This window comes from Crotalus tigris, unplaced genomic scaffold (genome assembly GCF_016545835.1).
Source record: "Crotalus tigris isolate CLP2741 ecotype Arizona unplaced genomic scaffold, ASM1654583v1 scf7180000017716.2861928, whole genome shotgun sequence".
Classification (NCBI taxonomy): Eukaryota; Metazoa; Chordata; class Lepidosauria; order Squamata; family Viperidae; genus Crotalus; species Crotalus tigris.
In genome coordinates this window covers 2,706,368-2,724,245 of record NW_024096587.1, presented here as the reverse complement: position 1 = coordinate 2,724,245, position 17,878 = coordinate 2,706,368, and the positions used below count along the sequence as shown (strand labels likewise).

The following is a 17,878-nucleotide window of genomic DNA, read 5'->3' as shown; positions in this document are numbered from 1 at the left end:
CCTTTTCTTCCAAGGTGAAAAGACAGAATGGCCAGGAGTGGGGTGGCCAATTGAGCAGACCTTCCCAGGAGATCTGGCTAAAAAGGTTTTTTCCTTTCCAAAGGGTTATGCCCAGACTTAGCCAGACCCAGGGGAATTATGGGAGCGCGACTTCCCATTTCAGTGGGTTTACCAAAAGAATAATTTCCCCCCCAAAATATTTTTTAGACCTTATTGATGCTTGAGGTTTGCAAGCCAAACCGCCATTTAATTGCCACTGTCTCCTGCTGGCTTGTAAAATCCCTTGAGGTTCTGGAAATAGCAGCATAAATATTTCAGCAAGAAGTGCCAGCCAACATTTCTGCAGGAGGGACCAAACCGGCTTGCTAATTTGGTAAGTTAAATGTCTGACCATCTTTGTGGGGTGGAGTTTTAGCAACAGAGCTCAGATCGCCACAGAATTGAGGGTGGGATGGAGAGTATTGGAGGGATGGGTGCCCTTGCAAAAATTCAGGAATCCTGAGCAGCTTCTGTTTGAACAAAAATAGTGCCCAGCTGAGTCTTGCTGTGATGGCATGCTGCCCAGGCTTCTCCTTAGTTCTAGGTTGCTTCTCTCTTTGGTTAGTTTCCATCCGTTGCTTCTTGTCCTGCCTTCAGGTGCTTTAGCTTGACTCCCTCTTCTCTGTGGCAGCCCCTGAGATATTGGAACACTGCTATCATGTCTCCCCTCGTCCTTCTCTTCACTGGGTCTTCTCCAATGGAGAAATAGGAGGTATTTCTCTGAAAGTTTCCAGGAGACGTCGAGCCTTTGAGCAAGAGAGTCAAATCCCAGCCTGTGGCTTTCTTTTCATTCTCTCTCAATAAGCCCAGAAGTGGGAGAGAGATGGAGAAAAAGGGGGCAGCAGGAGAGATAGAGAGGGATAGTCTCCTGAGGGAGTTAGGAGGAAACCAGATGCCATGTGAAACCTGGAAATGCATATAGCTGTTGTAAATACTTCTTGTAAATCACTTCACTGCAAATAGTAAAAAGCATAAGAGCCTCAGCTGTCTGGTTGTCTGTGTCAATTGCTACACTTATACAAAGCAAAACTGACCTCCAGTTCAAAAAGAAACCCATCATACTGTGTCAAGGTGGTAACTGAGATTTGTTTTTTTCCCTTTCTTTTAAGTTTCTTTTTATCATTGTAGTATGTTTTTATTATGGTTTTCAGCCCAGAGGTCTGTTGGTGGTATAAATTTGTTAAGTAAATAAAGAAATAAAACTTTATGCATTGATGTTTCCAACTGCAGGAGTGATGGTCTGCCCTGGGATTTGCAGTTGATATGAACCCTGCTCTCTACAACGCCTGTTTCAGCCCATCTATCTTCTTTCTTATGGGTGTACCTCAGCTGGAAGTGGTCCATGTATGGCTCCATGTACATCATGGCAGTGCTGGGGAACTGCACCATCCTCTTCATCATCAAGGAAGAGCCGAGTCTGCACCAGCCCACGTATCTCTTCCTTTCCATGCTGACTGTCACTGACTTGGTGCTTTCCTCCTCTGCACTGCCCAAACTGCTAGCCATCTTCTGGTTTGACAGCAAGGAGATTAGTTTCCATTCATGCCTCCTCCAGATGTTCACCATCCATTCTTTCACCACAGTTGAGTCAGGGATTTTCCTGGCTATGGCTTATGACCGTTATATGGTGATATGTACTCCCTTGAGACATAGGGCCATCTTAACCCATTCAACAGTTGCCAAGATTGGGGTGGCTGCTGTTCTGAGGAGTTTCTTTTACATCTCACCCCTTCCTGTGCTTGTAAGAAGACTGGCTCACTACCGCACCAATATCATTCCACACTCTTATTGTGAGCACATGGCTGTGGTGATGCTCTCCTGTGAGGACACCTCTGTCAGCAACATCTATCGTGTGACAATTGGCTTTTTGATACTCATCATTGACTCCCTGGGCATTGGTGTGTCTTATGTTTTCATCCTCCGGGCAGTGATGAATTTGGACACAGCAGCGGCCCGACTAAAATCTTTTAGCACTTGTAGCTCCCATATTTGTGCCATCTTAGCTTTCTACATCCCCATAGCAGTCTCCTCCCTGATCCACAGATTTGGCCACCAGGTCTCTCCTCCAACTCACATCCTTCTGGCCAACTTCTATCTCATCTTTCCCCCTGTCTTAAATCCCATTGTTTACACTATCCGGACCCAAGTAATGCAGAGGAAGTTAATCAAGATGCTATCCTGAGCTGAGAGACCAATCAGAGGCCTTTTCTAAGCCTTTCAGAAACAATTTGTTTTCTTTAATAAATTATTAAAGAATATTTAATATTGAATTAATATCAGTTGAATTAATATCAACCCTGAGCAATCCAGATGGGAATGTCAGTGTTCTGACACAATGCCTGAAGGTTATTTGGATCTGCATGGGGAGGAACAGGTTTAACCTTGCCTAGGTCAAGTAGCTGTAGTTATTTGGACCCCCTGGAGATGGAGATCTGGGGAGTTATCATTTTTGGTTTTGTGTGAGGTGATACTTCCTCATCAATACTGTATACAATTTAGGGATCCTCCTGGACTCACTGTGGCTCTATGACTAAGAAGGTCTTCTCTCCCATCCAACTGGTGCATCAATTGTGCCTATTCCTACTACAGCCGGCCCTTCAGATGATCATTTATGCATTAGTCAGCTCATGATTGGACTATTGCAATGGATTCTACAAGGGGCTGCCCTTGAAACCACCTAGAAGCTGCAACTGGTCCAAAATGCTCTGATGCAGGTAATGAAAACATATTATGATCGGGCTATATATCCTCTGTGCTTCAGGAGCTGCATTGGTTACCATTTCAATGTGCTGGTTTTCACATATAAAACATCTCTGTCTCTCCCTCTATCTATCCATCTATCCGTTTATCTATCTATCTGTCTATCTGTTTACCCATCTATCCATCTATCCGTTCATCCATCCATCCATCCATCCATCCATCCATCCATCCATCCATCCATCCATCCATCTATCTATCTATCTATCTATCTATCTATCTATCTATCTATCTATCTATCTACCTATCTAATAATCTAATACAGAGGTGTCAAACTGCTGGCCTGTGGGTGGATGTGTCATGCTGAAACCGTGCCACCCTAGTTCCGGCAATGGGAAAAAAGCCATGATATGTCTTGACACGTGACGTGATGTGATGAGTTTGATACCCCTGATCTAATACATTTCTCTCTCTCTCTCTTGTCTATTACTTCTCTCTCTCATTCTCTAATATTTCTATCAATGGGGAGCAAGGATACCCTCTCCCCCCCCCATTAACAGAGACCTCTCCATGGGCCACATAACCTCCTGGAGCACCGCTAGATGCTCGATGCTTTACCAAAGGACAGAGGATCTTTTAACAAGATATTAAAGACTGAGCACTCAGCATTTCCATTTAGTTGCAAACTTTAATAAAAAACCACTTTAAAAGAAAGATGTATTATGTATCTTGATATGATATGGTCTTGCTTACATTGTAAATAAAACTGAGTAAAGCAAATAATAAAGGTAAAAGAACTTTTTATCAACAATTTATTCTGGTCACCACTTTCTGTAGTGAATTAGAATATGAATTTCTGAGACAGTTGTCCATGGATTGCATTGTAAGAATGACTGAATCTCATTAGAAACCAATGTCCAAATCAGATGAAGCAGCTTCTCTGGTTGACTACTTGCTGAAGGCGAAAGACTCTTCCATCTCTCCACGATCCTCCTGGCCTTTCTTGGCACTGAGTTTGAGAGCTGCCACCCAGTAACCCCTCCTCATGCCTCAGCCAATGGGTCTCCCTGACCCTGGAGAGCTGTGCAGGGAAAGGGATTGAGATCTTTTGAGAGAAAACTAGTCTCAAACTGTGGGATCCACCAGGCTGATTTCTCACCCCTGCCCTGAGTAAAGGAAACCTTCTCCCACACTGTAATCAGACTGATGAGATGGGGAACTTTCTTGCGTTGGCTTTTCAAGTGCTTAGGTACTGTAGGAGTAACCCCTTCTTACTCCCAATGTAGTATGGATAAGGTGATGGTCAGTAGAATGCCTTATGGTGCTGGTGGAATGCCAAGGTTAGAGAGGAAGGGTCAATATATCTCAGTTAGTGTATATATTAGAGCTTTTTCAGTTATTAGCTTTTTTTTAAATCAAAAGCTTTTAAAAACAACATGGATAATACAGTACCGAAATAGAGTATTATTATATATTAGATATTTTTTTTAATTACAGGAGAAAATCCCTTCTCACCCTTATGGGTATTTTGTGTCTTCCTCAATCTCAAATGTCTACCAGAGGCCTGAGAGGTTCTGCACAGGATCCCAGTCATAAAATATTGTCCAGAGTCATTGAGGAGTTGGCCACCTTAGAAATGTGAATTACAGACAAACAAAACAAACATGAGTTGGTTCCTGCTTTCATACAGACAAATATTTTTATAGCTCTCCTAGCTAGAGAAACTCATCTAGAACTCCAACTGACATTGGAGTCACAGAATTCTTTTAAAAAAAAAATAGACAAGAGGTACTCTGAAATTCATTCCATTTGCGGAATGAAATGTATTAAAATTACTGGTTTATGACAATGTGTTTTGAAGCTAAGCTTTCTGGATTTTTAATGATGGCTAAACAACATTTGAAATCATTTTCTTTTTTCTCTAGAAAACCCCAGTTTTCTAGAAATGGAAGGATGCCAAAAATCACAGCTCCAACCTCTCTTTTATGAAAGGTTGCTATAAAAATCTCAGAAATCATTAGGTATCTACAGGGCAATACTAATCAACAGTGAGAAATTGGGTTGCACAATGTAAGGCAGTGGTGGCGAACCTATGGCACGGGAGCCAGAGGCGGCACTCAGAGCCCTCTCTGTGGGCACATGCGCCGTCACCCCAGTCCTAGGTCTTCAGCTGGGTTTTATAAAATCTTTTCGCTTTAGGCCACCACTGCTGTGTAAAAAAAAAGAAGTTCAATCAATCAGTCAATTTCAACTTCTCGCGGGAAAAAAAAGATCTTGCAAAGTTGGAATTGATTTATTGAACTTTTTAGTCCCACCCAGTCTGCTGTTACCACCGCAGCCATGCACACCCAATGGGCCACACCCACCCGGCATCCGATGATACATAAGTGGGTTTTGGGTTGCAGTTTGGGCACTCGGTCTCTAAAAGGTTCGCCATCACTGATGTACGGGAAGAAGGGAGTTATAGGAAGATGCCCCCAGCAGTGAGGCACTTTGCATATCTACTAAGCCAGAAAATGTCTGGATCAAGGAGAATGTCATCGAAGACCACCCTGTGACTATCCAAGAAATCAGTATTCAGCATCAGCAATGTGCACAGAATTTTATGTGAAATTTACTACTGAGGAGGGTCAGTTGCTAATGGATGCTAGGATCAGAAATGAAAAGGAATGGATACCATGATCTTTTACAACCCTATAACAGAAACTCAGTAGTGGCATAAACTGGGAGGAGCCTCTGAAAAAAACAAAAAGTGTCCCCTTAGTTGGCATTGCCATGGTTACTGCTTTTGGGGGGAATTGTGTAGATGTGATGTTTATCAACCATTTGGATCAAGGAACCATCATCAATGCCCCATGTTCCAGCAGTTTGCTTCATGAGCTGAGAAAGTCTTTGACTTTGTACTGAATGTTGAATGTTGTACTGCTGCCAATTCTTTTTTTTTTTTTTTTTTTTTTTATTAAAAGTTTTATAAATTTTACAAAAAAAAACAAGAACAATACAGAACAAAAAACAACATATACAAAAGAAAAAAAAAATTAAACAATACATATAAAAAAAACCCCCCACCCCACACCCCTCCCAAAAACCCTCCCTTCCCCCCCCCTGAGCTTCCCAGAGCAGAATATAGGCTTAAGAAATAATAATAAAATAAAAAAAAAAAAATAAAAATTAAATTAAAAACTTTATATTTATATATATAAAAAAGATATCTATAATATATATAAAAATAAAACTTATGAAAAAGCTATATAATATTTTTGTATACCCAATCTAAATTGTATAAATTTTATCCATTTGTCCCAGATAGCAAAAAACTTCTCTTGCGTTTGTTGCTTTAAGAAAGCCGAAATCTTTGCCATTTCTGCCAGATAAGCTACTTTAAAAAACCATTCCTGCAATGTAGGCAAAGATTCCTTCTTCCAATATTGTCCAATTAACAGCCTCGCGGCTGTGATCAAGTTTAACATCAATACAACCTCCTTTGTATCACAATCTGTAACAATACCTAACAAAAATAATTGCGGAGTAAATTTTACCCTCCTTCTAAAAATTCTCTGGATATTCCACCATATTTTGATCCAAAATGCTTTTATCTCTCTACATGACCACCAAATATGATAATAGGAAGCCTCCTTATAACCACATCTCCAACATTTAGGTTGCACGTCAGGGTACATGTAAGACATTTTTTGTGGATCAAGGTGCCATCTATAAAACATTTTATAAAAATTCTCCCTTAGATTCTGTGCTTGAGTAAATTTGACATTTCTCACCCAAATAGTTTCCCAGGTGTCCAATGAAACTGGCTCACCAAAGTTCTGCGCCCATCTAATCATACAATCTTTAATTAGTTCCGTTTCTGAGTCCAATTCAACTAAAACCCCATAAATTCTCTTAATGTGGGTTTGTCTTTGATCCTTCAGTTGCTTAATAAGATTTTCATCTTCTCTAAGAAAACCCACCTTACAATCCATCTTCCATCTATCTAGTAGTTGCCTATATTGGAACCAAGAATAAGTAAAATTTTCTTGTGCTAATTCTTCCCGTGATTTTAATTGCCAGTTTTGTCCATCCCATTTAAGTAACTGTCTATAAGACACCATATCCATTTTAACCCCTCTTTTTATTCCTTCTATCGCATGCCAAGGTATAGCCCATAATGGTACTTTAAAATCACTTTTATAATATTTTCTCCAAATCCTAAGTAAAGAAATTCTTAAAATATGAGATTTAAAAGCCCAATCTATTTTTTTATTAAATATTAAATAGGCATGCCACCCATAAAGTAAATCCCATCCCTCTAGATAAAGTATCTCAGAATTTGTCAAATTTACCCAGTCACTAATTAATGTTAAAACCACCGCATCATAATATAATTTCAAATTTGGTACCTTGAGTCCGCCCCTCTCACGGAAGTCTTGCATAATTTTGAACTTAACCCTTGGTTTTTTCCCTGCCCAAATAAATTTATTGAGACCCTTCTGCCACTCATTTAAATTAATCTCATTTTTCAAAATTGGTAACATTTGAAACAAAAAAAGAAACTTGGGTAGAATATTCATTTTTATCACTGCAATTCTTCCCATGAGGGATAATTGCAGCTTTTCCCAATTCTTCAAGTCTTTCTGTACCCCGACCCACAACCTTTCATAATTATTTTTAAATAGTTTTGCATTAGAAACAGACAGCATCACCCCCAAATATTTTACCTTATTAACAATCTCAAAACCCGTCGAGTTAACCAAAATCTGCTTCTCCTGACTCGACAAATTTTTAGGTAAAATTTTAGTCTTATTTACATTAATCTTAAAACCCGAGACCAAACCATAATGGTGAATCAACTGTAATAAGTTTACTACAGAATAATCAGGTTGCGACAAAGTAACAACCAAGTCATCCGCAAAAGCTCTCAACTTATATTCTTTTTTATTAACATATATTCCTTTAATTTCCTGAGACTCTCGAATTTTAATCAATAATATTTCCAATGTTAAAACAAACAACAATGGCGATAAAGGACACCCCTGTCTAGTACCTTTCTCTATTGTGAAAACCTCCGACAAACCTCCATTAACAATAAGTTGTGCTGTTTGTTTTTGATATATTACCTTAAGGGCTTGTAATATGTTTTCACCAAAATTCATTTCTTCCATTACTCTTAGCATAAAATGCCAATTCAGTTGGTCAAATGCTTTTTCAGCATCTAAAAATATGAGCCCTGCAGGAACTTGGTTGTTCTTATCTAAGTATTCTAATAAGTTAATAATTTGTCTAACATTGTTTTTCATATACCTTCCTGTTATAAACCCTGATTGATCTTTATGCACAAGATGATGCACCACCCTCATAAGCCTATTTACCAAAATTTTTACAAATATCTTATAATCCACGTTTAAAAGAGATATAGGCCTATAGTTTTTTGGTAAAGTAAGATCTTGATCCTCCTTTGGAATCAATGATATAAAAGCACTACGCCATGAAGGAGGAATCTCTAAACCCTGTAAGATACCATTAAAAAGATCATTTAATGGTTGAATCATCTCCTCCATTAAAGCTTTATAATAAACAGCTGTTAACCCATCCGTACCCGGTGCTTTCCCTAATTTCAATTGTTGAATTGCTGAGGCGATTTCCTCCTTAGTAATTAAACCATTAATTTCATATTTCTGATCCTCAGTCAGTTTAGGAAAACTTGCCTCAGCTAAATATTTATTTATATCTAACAGTTGTACATTAGTAGATTTGTATAGGTTTTGATAATAATCCAAAAAAGATTTTTTAATTAATTCCTTCTGAGAAACTAGTTTACCCTTATAATTTATTTTCTCTATTATTCTCAGTCTCTGTTTCTTTCTTAATTGATAAGCCAACCATCTCCCCGGCTTATTAGCATTACAAAATGTATTTTGTTTCATAAATAATAAATTGGTTGCAGCTTGATCTGCTATCAACATATTAAATTGTGACCTTAATAACTTTACAGATTCTTTAGTACTTTCATCAGAAGGATTTAGAATCAAAGCCCTTTCTTTTAGTTTAATTTCATCTTCAAGTTCTCTACGTTTCTGAGTCTGATTTCGCTTATAAAAATTATTCATTTTTATCAAAACACCGCGCATAAATGCTTTACCTGCATCCCATACCATTGACATTGAAGTCCCCTTATACATATTCAAAGCAAAATAGTCCTTTAAACACTCCTTTAGTTTTTGAACATTCTTCTCTTGTCTAAACAAATTTTCATTAACTCTCCAGGATCTTCTTTCCTCTTTCTCTTGAATCAACTCCATCCAAACTGGACTATGATCCGTCAGTGATCTAGGAAAAATCTTTACATTCTTTACTTTATTATACAAATCCGTGGTAATCAAGAAAAAGTCAATTCTTGAAAAAGATTGGTGTCTGTCAGAAAAAAAAGTAAAGTCTCTCTCCTCTTGATTACGTTCCCGCCAATAGTCCCTTAATTCCCAGTCTTCTTTCATATCAAAAAAGGCTTTAGGTAGCCTTGCTTGTTTAAGAAAAGGAGAGGAACCTTTCTTATCCCTTTGTGTATCTAAGACACCATTCCAATCACCCATTAATACCACCGATCTATAATCAAGCAAAGTTATTTTTTGGTGTAACTGTTTATAAAATTGTTCCTGTTGTTGATTTGGAGCATAAAGTCCAACTATAAGTACTTTCTTACCATAAATACCAAGTTCAATCATCACATATCTCCCCTGGGGATCTGATTCTACCAGACAAGCTGGCAGGTTTTGTTTGACATATATAACAACTCCCCCTTTCTTCCCAGGTGCAGGAGATATAAAATGAGATCCCAAACGAGCATTAACTAAATATTTCTGATCTTTAAGTAGAATATGAGTTTCCTGTAAACAAATAACATCATTGGTATGTTGTTTCAAATAATAAAAGATTTTTTTCCGTTTCTGAGGAGAATTCAATCCATTAACATTCCAGGTCAAAAACTTTGCCATCTCCCTTGGCACGCAGCCTGGAGAAGACACCATCAAACTCTGACAGAGCTGCGTGTGTTGCATAACTCTTGGGTCTTGCTCCTCCCACCGGCGGTGATGCACTTCCAGGAGAATTCTCTTTGGGCTCTTTTTTACGTTGCTCTTTCTCTTTACGCTTATAAGCTGCACGAGTCATCCTCTGCTCTTTAGCCTCCGTTTGGCGTTGCTTTGCCACTTCTATCATCCCTGCGGAAACCAAATCTAGTGCCTCAGATTGCTGCTCAGGTTCCTTAGCACTCAAAGATTTCCGACCAGATGAAGTTGAGCCTGCACTCAGGACCGAAGTATAGAAATCTCTAGCTTTGTCAACTGTGTTCAATCTGTAACGTGTCCCAGCATGGCTCAAAACGATACCCATCGGAATTTCCCATCTGAATGGCATCGATCTAGCTTTAAGCTCATTGGTTAAAAAAGCAAAGTCTTTCCTACTTCTTAAAATTTTAGATGGGATTTCCTTTAGAATGATGACATCTTGGGCGGCAATCTGAAATCTTTTGTTGTAAAAAGCTTGTATAATCTCATTCCGCAGGGACTTCTTTGTAAAGTAAATCACCACATCTCTGGGCAAATTCTTCTGCTTAGCAATCCAGGAGTTGAGTCTATAAATTTTTTCTACTTCTCTCTGTAATTCTCCTTTATCCATATCCAAAGCCAGCGCCAGATCACTAAGAACCACCTCCATCAAATCTTGATTCATATCTTCCTTGAGGCCTCTAATCCTCAGAGCATACTCCATTTGTCTGTATTGAAACATCAAAATATCTTCTTGTGAGGAGTCCACCTTCCTTTCCACGTCTTGAATTTTGTCATCTAAAGAGTCAACTTTGTCTTCCACTTCCTCAAGCCTTGCATCGAGCTTAACCACCACAGTAGCCAAACCTGAAACAGCTGCCAGTATATCTTGTCGTAATTCATTATTATTTTCTTGCAATTTAGACTTTATCCCCGTTATCTCTTCTTTGAGATCAGATTTAATTTCTGATTTAATCTGTGAAACAAATTGAGTCATTTCCTCTCTCATTTGAACTACAATCTCTCCCATTATGCCTCTAACCTCTTGCACTGAAAGTCCAGGTAGAGGAGGGGAGGGTGGTGGCTGAGCCGGTGGTGCATGTTTAGATTGTTGTTGTAGCTGTGCAGTGGAAGTTATAGGAGAAGAAATAACCTTGGGTACTGAGGAAGGCTGCTGCCTCTTTGAAGCCATTTTAAAAAGCACAATTGTCACTTCCCTTTCCCCTCCAGCCAAAAAGGGAGGAGGAAAAAAAGAAAAAAAGAATTTTTAAAAAGAGACAAACTATAATCATTAAAAGTCCAGAATAAATCCCAAGAATAAGTAATAAAAGAGCAAACAATTCAAAAAAAAAAATTCTAAGCCAAAAGCAAAAGCAAAAGCAAAAAACAATCCTTAAAAAGGGAAAGTAAAACAAAAGAGAAAGGAAAAAAAAACTCCGACACTTTCAAAACGCCATCTTAAGTCCTTTCACTAGTATAACAAAGAAAAGGAGGAAAAATAGTAAAAATCAAAAGATAAAAAAATAAACACCTAAAATATAAGAAAAAGTCCTTTAAACTGCTCCGTCCGTTTAAAAATTACTCACCAAAATGCTGTAAACACGGAGATAGAAGCGGCGGTTTCTTTTGCTTCCAAGGAAGCAAAAACAGCTGGGAGGCGGAGATCAGCAAGAGCTCCGAGGGAACACTCCTTTCACCCCCTCTAGAAATAAATCCAGAGGGGGTTCAGGGGTTCTACCTCTACTCTTGCGTTCTCTATCCCTTCCCTTTGCCCGGGAAGGGATTTCCGAGCCGCGGGCCAGCTGATGCGCGCTGCGCTCCGCGGCTCTGACACTTCCCCAGCTGGACGGCTAAAAGCTAGCCGCCATCGCCGTCGCCTCCCACCGGAAGCTCCGTACTGCTGCCAATTCTTGAATCGTGACAATGCCAGACACCACATAACTCATCTTATACAAACCATCAATGCTGATTTCTAATGAAACCCTCCAGCCCTGTTCACCACATCTAACACCCAGTGATTACCACCTGTTTGGAAGAGCAGAAACATTCTTGTGTGGAGGACAAGTCTCTCTTTTGGAAGATCTGAAGAAGGGTGTCAATGAATGGATCCAAATAATTCCTCAAGAATTCTACAACTCTAGTCGTAGTAAACTGGCAGAGACAAAATGCATTTTGCAAATGGGTATATGCTTTAAAAAAAGTTAGAAATTATGAAGTAAAGTTGGTATTTTTTTTCTTCATGGTTCCCATAGCCAAACAAATATCTAACAGTGTACTAGAAAATTATACCATTTAGGGAAATGTTGCCAAAGTGTTGCAAGCTAAAACAATTACAACAACAACGACAGAACTGTTTCTCCTGCAATTCACTTAGTTTCCCTTCACCCCCTTGTTCATTTTCCTCCTCCATATCTGTTACTTCTGCTATTCTCGCCTAAGAAAATCTGCTCAGTGCTATAAGTCTTACTGAAACTGTCTCCACCTCAGTTTGCTTGAGGCATCATTTTACCCATTTGAATAGCTGAAGAAGGAGTCTACTTTTAACCCACCAATGCTGTCACTTTTCTATTTCCAAGAGCAATGCCATTTGATTTATCCCTCTGCCCAATATAGATCTGAGCAGCCCACGGCTGCTTAACTGCAGTAAGCTTTTTCCAGCCTTCAGGCTACCTTCCAAGGCAGGGCGACAGGTTTAGCTCTGAGTGAGAATCAACGGCTGTTGCTTTGACACATAACCAGTGGTGGGATTCAGCAGATTCGCATCAGTTTGGCAGAACCAGTAGCTAATTTTTTGTTGCCCCGACCCAGAACAGGCTTCCGGAAGCAGCATCCATACAGAGAACTGGTTGCTCACATATTTGAATCCCACCACTGCACATACCCCTTGCACTGGTGAGATGTGGGAGGGAGATCCAATTACCGACCAATCAAAAACATCATGATTGAAAAATGGAACATACTGCAACTTAATTATGAACAAAATGAATTAGTGAAAAACATTCAAATATTTTCGAAGTATATATAGTTCAGAACAGTTTTAATTTCTGCCACCCCCTGTGTCACCACTTAAATGGTGCATATCCAGTAGAAAGGTCAATCAGTAAGATGACCAGTGTTATCATTAATGTAGCCATTTCTTTTTTATATATTTTTAAAGTAAATTTTATTAAGGGGGGGGATGCGTATGTGCAAATATTGCCAATGAGCAATTACTGTATCTACAAGCCTTCATCCATTTTGAGTGGTTGCAGTCTTCAAAAGATCTCTCTCCCATTCCAAATGCTGATTTTTGTGCAATTCTGAAATTACCTGATTGACCTCTGATGTCTGAATTAAATTTGATTCACCTAGCCTGGTATGGAGAAACAGCAGAGAGGCATTCCAAAAGAGAAAGAAAACAGTTTGCAGCTATTTCAGTAGAAGTAAATCTGTGCCCATGCTCTCAAATGCGACTTTACTGGTGACTCCTTGTCCCAAAATATCACTTCACAGAACACAATGGGCAGCTCACAATTCATGCTATAGCCGTTCCTGGCAATAATTCCTGTTCCAGTAAGACCTACTTATAGACAGATACCATGGCACTGGCACATGTGGTTTTAAACCAGCTGTTGCTTTTGAGGTTTGTCTCATTTTTTATCCATCTTCTCACTTGCAAAACTTGGGAACTTCATTTTCATAAACAGAGAAGGATTCTCATACATCTCCAGTGTATTCCAAGGAGACTCTTTCATGCCAATTTCATCAGCATTTGGTGCCAAACAAAATCATTTTTGCTATCCTGCATTTTATACCTTTCAAAATTTTTTTTAAATGATAGCTTGCTTCTGGTCTTTCCAAAGCCCAAATGAAAGCTGCCTTGAACGTAAAGTCCTTAATTAGTGAAGGAATGTGTGTTGCTCATAAACTCCTTGCTATATTCTCAGCATTTGATTTCAGATAAAACCAATCAAATTTAGTGCAAAGCCAATTAATAAAAGGGCCTTAAAGCTATTGACATATATATTCAAATTCTGCTCTTAAATTCATGTTTTTAATAATATATGAAAAGGCAGAGTGATACTCGTGAAATCTGAGAAAGGTCTGTGAGTCTTTGAACTTTCTTTGGTGGTTTTTACATATCACTTAAAATTTCTCTCAAAGAACAGATGTTTAAAAATTCATCTTCCCCCTCCTTGTCCACATTAGTTATCCAAATCCACACGCAAAGTGGCTTCCAGTTCCTTGCGTGCCTTCCTTTTCTTTCCATGTTTTAAATTTAAGTTTTACAAAGTTTACTTTAATCTCTCAAAATGTTATTTACAGTTTACCCCAGAACAAGTGATATACATTAGGAAAAATGTAATATGAAACTGCTGTTCATGCTGAATAATACAAAAGAGGTTTTTTTCATCCAGTGCAACGAATACCATTTTTACTGTCATGTCTGTAAAATCTGATTTAGTTGGCATGGCAGCCACTGGGTAGAATTTCACTGTAAACAGAACTCTTCTTTTACATTTTACAAATTCATGAAGTATCTTTAATTGTCTTATCAGCAAGGAAAATAGGAAAAGGTCTCCCTCGATCACTTGGATATTGATGATTTCGCTGACATTAATCAGCCACCAAAGTCTTTCCCCTTTGTCACTGGTCACATAACTGGACTGGAAAGGCAGATAAACACCCTATTCAGCTGTTTTTTTCTTCCTCTTAGAGATAATAAATCAATCCTCAATTCCTATACTATATTATAGGTTGATTGGTTGATTGACTATATGCCAACGAGTCATTTTCAACTTCTAGTGGCCACACAGATTTTCTCTATAATAACCCATCCCCAAAGTGGCCTTTCAGATCTTTCAAGAGTACACTCATCGCCACTGTAACTGAATCCATCCACCATGCTGCTGGTCATCCCTGTCTTCTCTTTCCGTTCACCTTTCCCAGCATCATAAGCCCTTTTTAGAGAATGCCTGAAGCAAAATCCTGGTCATTTGTATTTCAAATGAGAGATCTTCCTTGATTTATTGAATGACCCACTGGTTTGTTTTCTTGGCTGTCCACTGTATTCTGTATTCTGATGTAAGCACCAGACAGCAAGACAAGAAATAATGGATGGAAACTAATCAAGGAGAGATCCAACCTAGAACTAAGGAGAAATTTCCTAACAGTAATTTGAGAAGTTGTGGGTGCTCCATCATTGGATGTTTTTAAGAAGAGACTGGAAGGATATAGGGTCTGGAAGGATATAGGGTTTTCTGCTTGAGCAAGGGGCTGGACTAGAAGACCTCCAAGGTCCCTTCCCACTCTGTTATTCTGTATTCTCAGGAATCTTCTCCAAGCTTTCTATAATGATCTTATTCATTTGTCTCAGCCGGAAAGACTTCATCAAGGCTTTGGGATGGAATTGTCATAGTGCTCTTGAGTCTTATTTTCCATCAGTTCTACCCAAAAATGTATTAATCTTGTTTTGCCTTGTTTTCTTATATATGCCAACAGGAAACAGCCCAAATCTAATCTACAAACTGAACCCCCTTCAGAACCATAGTAAAATGAAAGATAAAGTGATGCTATTTATTTGGGGTACCCACCTGCTAACCTCAGCAGAATAAATAAAACAGTACAATGATGCCATTTGTATCCTAATGTTATTACACAAATAATTAATTTGCATAATTTGTTCATCAATTTGCACAGTAATTTCCTGGCCATGCTACAACAGCCAGAGAATGTATTCACACATTTCACAATGTCATCGCTTATTTAACTAGTGTTAATTGAATCAAATTGGCTGGGTCTAACACTCAGCAGATTCAGCCACAAATCATACATTACAAACCATGTACTAAACACTTTTATTTTATTGTATGTGTGTACTATATATATATATATATATATATATATATATATAGATAGATAGATAGATAGATAGATAGATAGATAGATAGATAGATAGATAGATAGATATAGATATAGATATAGATATAGATATATTTACATTTTAAATTAATTTACTTGACCAATTGAAATTTTACTGTTTTTAATAAATACATAATGTCACCAGAGGGCGCTTTTACCTATGCATTTAGTTTATGCCATAATCTGATCCTTAGAGGGGAAAAAAAACCCCAATCCATTATTTAGAATTTACTCTTGAAAAACTAGCTATAGATTGGAACGTAGTGTGAGGAAATTTGTGGAAAGTCTAAAGCTAAATACCAAATAGAAGCTTTTGCTTAAAATGTAATCAACCTCATTAATCCTACAATTTTGACTATCTTTGTAAGATTGTCATTAAAATCAGAACAAATTCTCTTCCAATTTCTCTCTCTCCATCTGTGTCTGTACCATCAAAAGAATTAAAGGAAAGAAACCTCTGAAAACTTTGGTCTCATCTAAATTTATGAACATCAAGTTCTAAGGTCAAGAGATGAAAGTGAGTATAAAAATATGGGAGAGTAATACCTTTCTGTGTGTGGAAAAAATGAGCTGAAAATGGGATTCTTACTTTAATCAGCTATAAGTAATGACAACTTTAGAACTTTTGAAATTTGATAAAAGGAATACAATTTACCAAAGAACTCTGAATCATAATATCTACAGTTAAAACACTTCTTTTGTTCATTGTTTGGCCCAGGTGCCTTGCAGCTTCCGAAGCTGCAAAAGCACTGAAGGTCATGCAGAAGGCCTTTACAGAGACTACACAATCATTGATTATTACCATACACTTAAAAAAGGAAAAATAAAATTGGGGGCTGTTTACAAAAACTTGGAATAGAGAACTGGAATATCAAATATTGCCCAGCCAATAGCTCCAGGTTTCAGCCTAACATTAAAACAGTTCAGCCACAGAATATTTTTCAGTCTTGTGGACTCTTCAAAGTGTATTTAAAAAGCATTGGCTCTCATCCATCTATGCTGAAAATATAATAAATGTGAACATACATATGTTAAGGGCATGTCTGCTTGTACAGCCTTTTTGGCTAAATATTATCATCTAAATTATGCCTGCATTATATTAGGAATACCATTCCTTCTTCCTTCTTGCCCTGTCCATTAAACAAGATAACTTCCGACCCCACTGCACTCACCTGAGAGCCATCCCTGGCATGTAAAGCTTTGCTTTTACAGTCTCGGATTCTGCACCTCAGACAGCCCAAAAAACACATAACACAAGTATTTATTGTCCCCATGCCTCATAAAGGTTTTCTCCATACAGTAGTGTCTAATGGCAGGGCTGCTTGCATTCTCAGGCTATTCTTGATTCTAGAACCAGAGTGTTAAAGGTAACTTTTTTTAAAAGGCTGAGATCTGCTATTGTTGGTTGGATTGCTTTGACTTACAGTATGGGGAAAAAAAAAAGGTGCACCTTCTGCTTTAAGTCGTAGATCCCAAACTGGGTTCCTCTTATTTTCCTAAGTACTCCACAGGATGCAGGAAGCATGAGATGGGAGCTTATTGCCTTCTTCTTTTAATAATGCATCCATCTTCCCTTGAAAGACACATCCTGGATAAACCATCAAGAACAGGAAATATCCTGTCCCTTGTCTGATGCGCAGGATGGGTTCCTGAAGTGATTTTGGCTAGAAAGTGCTTTCCTGCATTAGGAGAGATGGCTGCTGCTGACTTGGCAGGGGCCACCCCACATTTTTTGAATACATGATGGGGCAGGATGGCTCCTCGCACATCCCGTCTTCCCCTTCAAAGGGGAAAGAGTGAGAGAGGCCGATGAAACTGAGCTGGCCCTATTTGCGTTCTCATCTTAACCCATTCCCTACATCACTTTTACAAAATGCTTTCATTTTTTCCTCTTAAATATCTTCTTCCTACTTACAAAAAAGCATTTCATTACAGGAAATGAAAGAAGCTTTCAGGCCTTTGATAAATCAAATCAAATCAAATTAAATCAAGTCAAATCAAATCAAATCTGTATTATAGAAATAGACCAGCATAACCCTGTGATGAAATTGTTTGCTTTTTTTTCTGCACCTTGGACAATTTTCTTTATGGAAATCTGAACCTATAACAACTTGTCTTGTGGCAGCTCTGCCATATGCTAGATGCTATGAGTTTGTATGCTTATACAATATAAGACTGCTGTTCATTTTGTTCTTTGTTACCTTAGA

At 38.4% G+C, this 17,878-nt stretch overlaps 1 pseudogene; it reads left to right on the top strand.

The window, feature by feature from the left end:
- Positions 1-1,132: 1,132 nt before the first annotated feature.
- Positions 1,133-2,253, top strand: LOC120306060 (annotated as a pseudogene).
- The last annotated feature ends 15,625 nt before the right edge of the window (positions 2,254-17,878 follow it).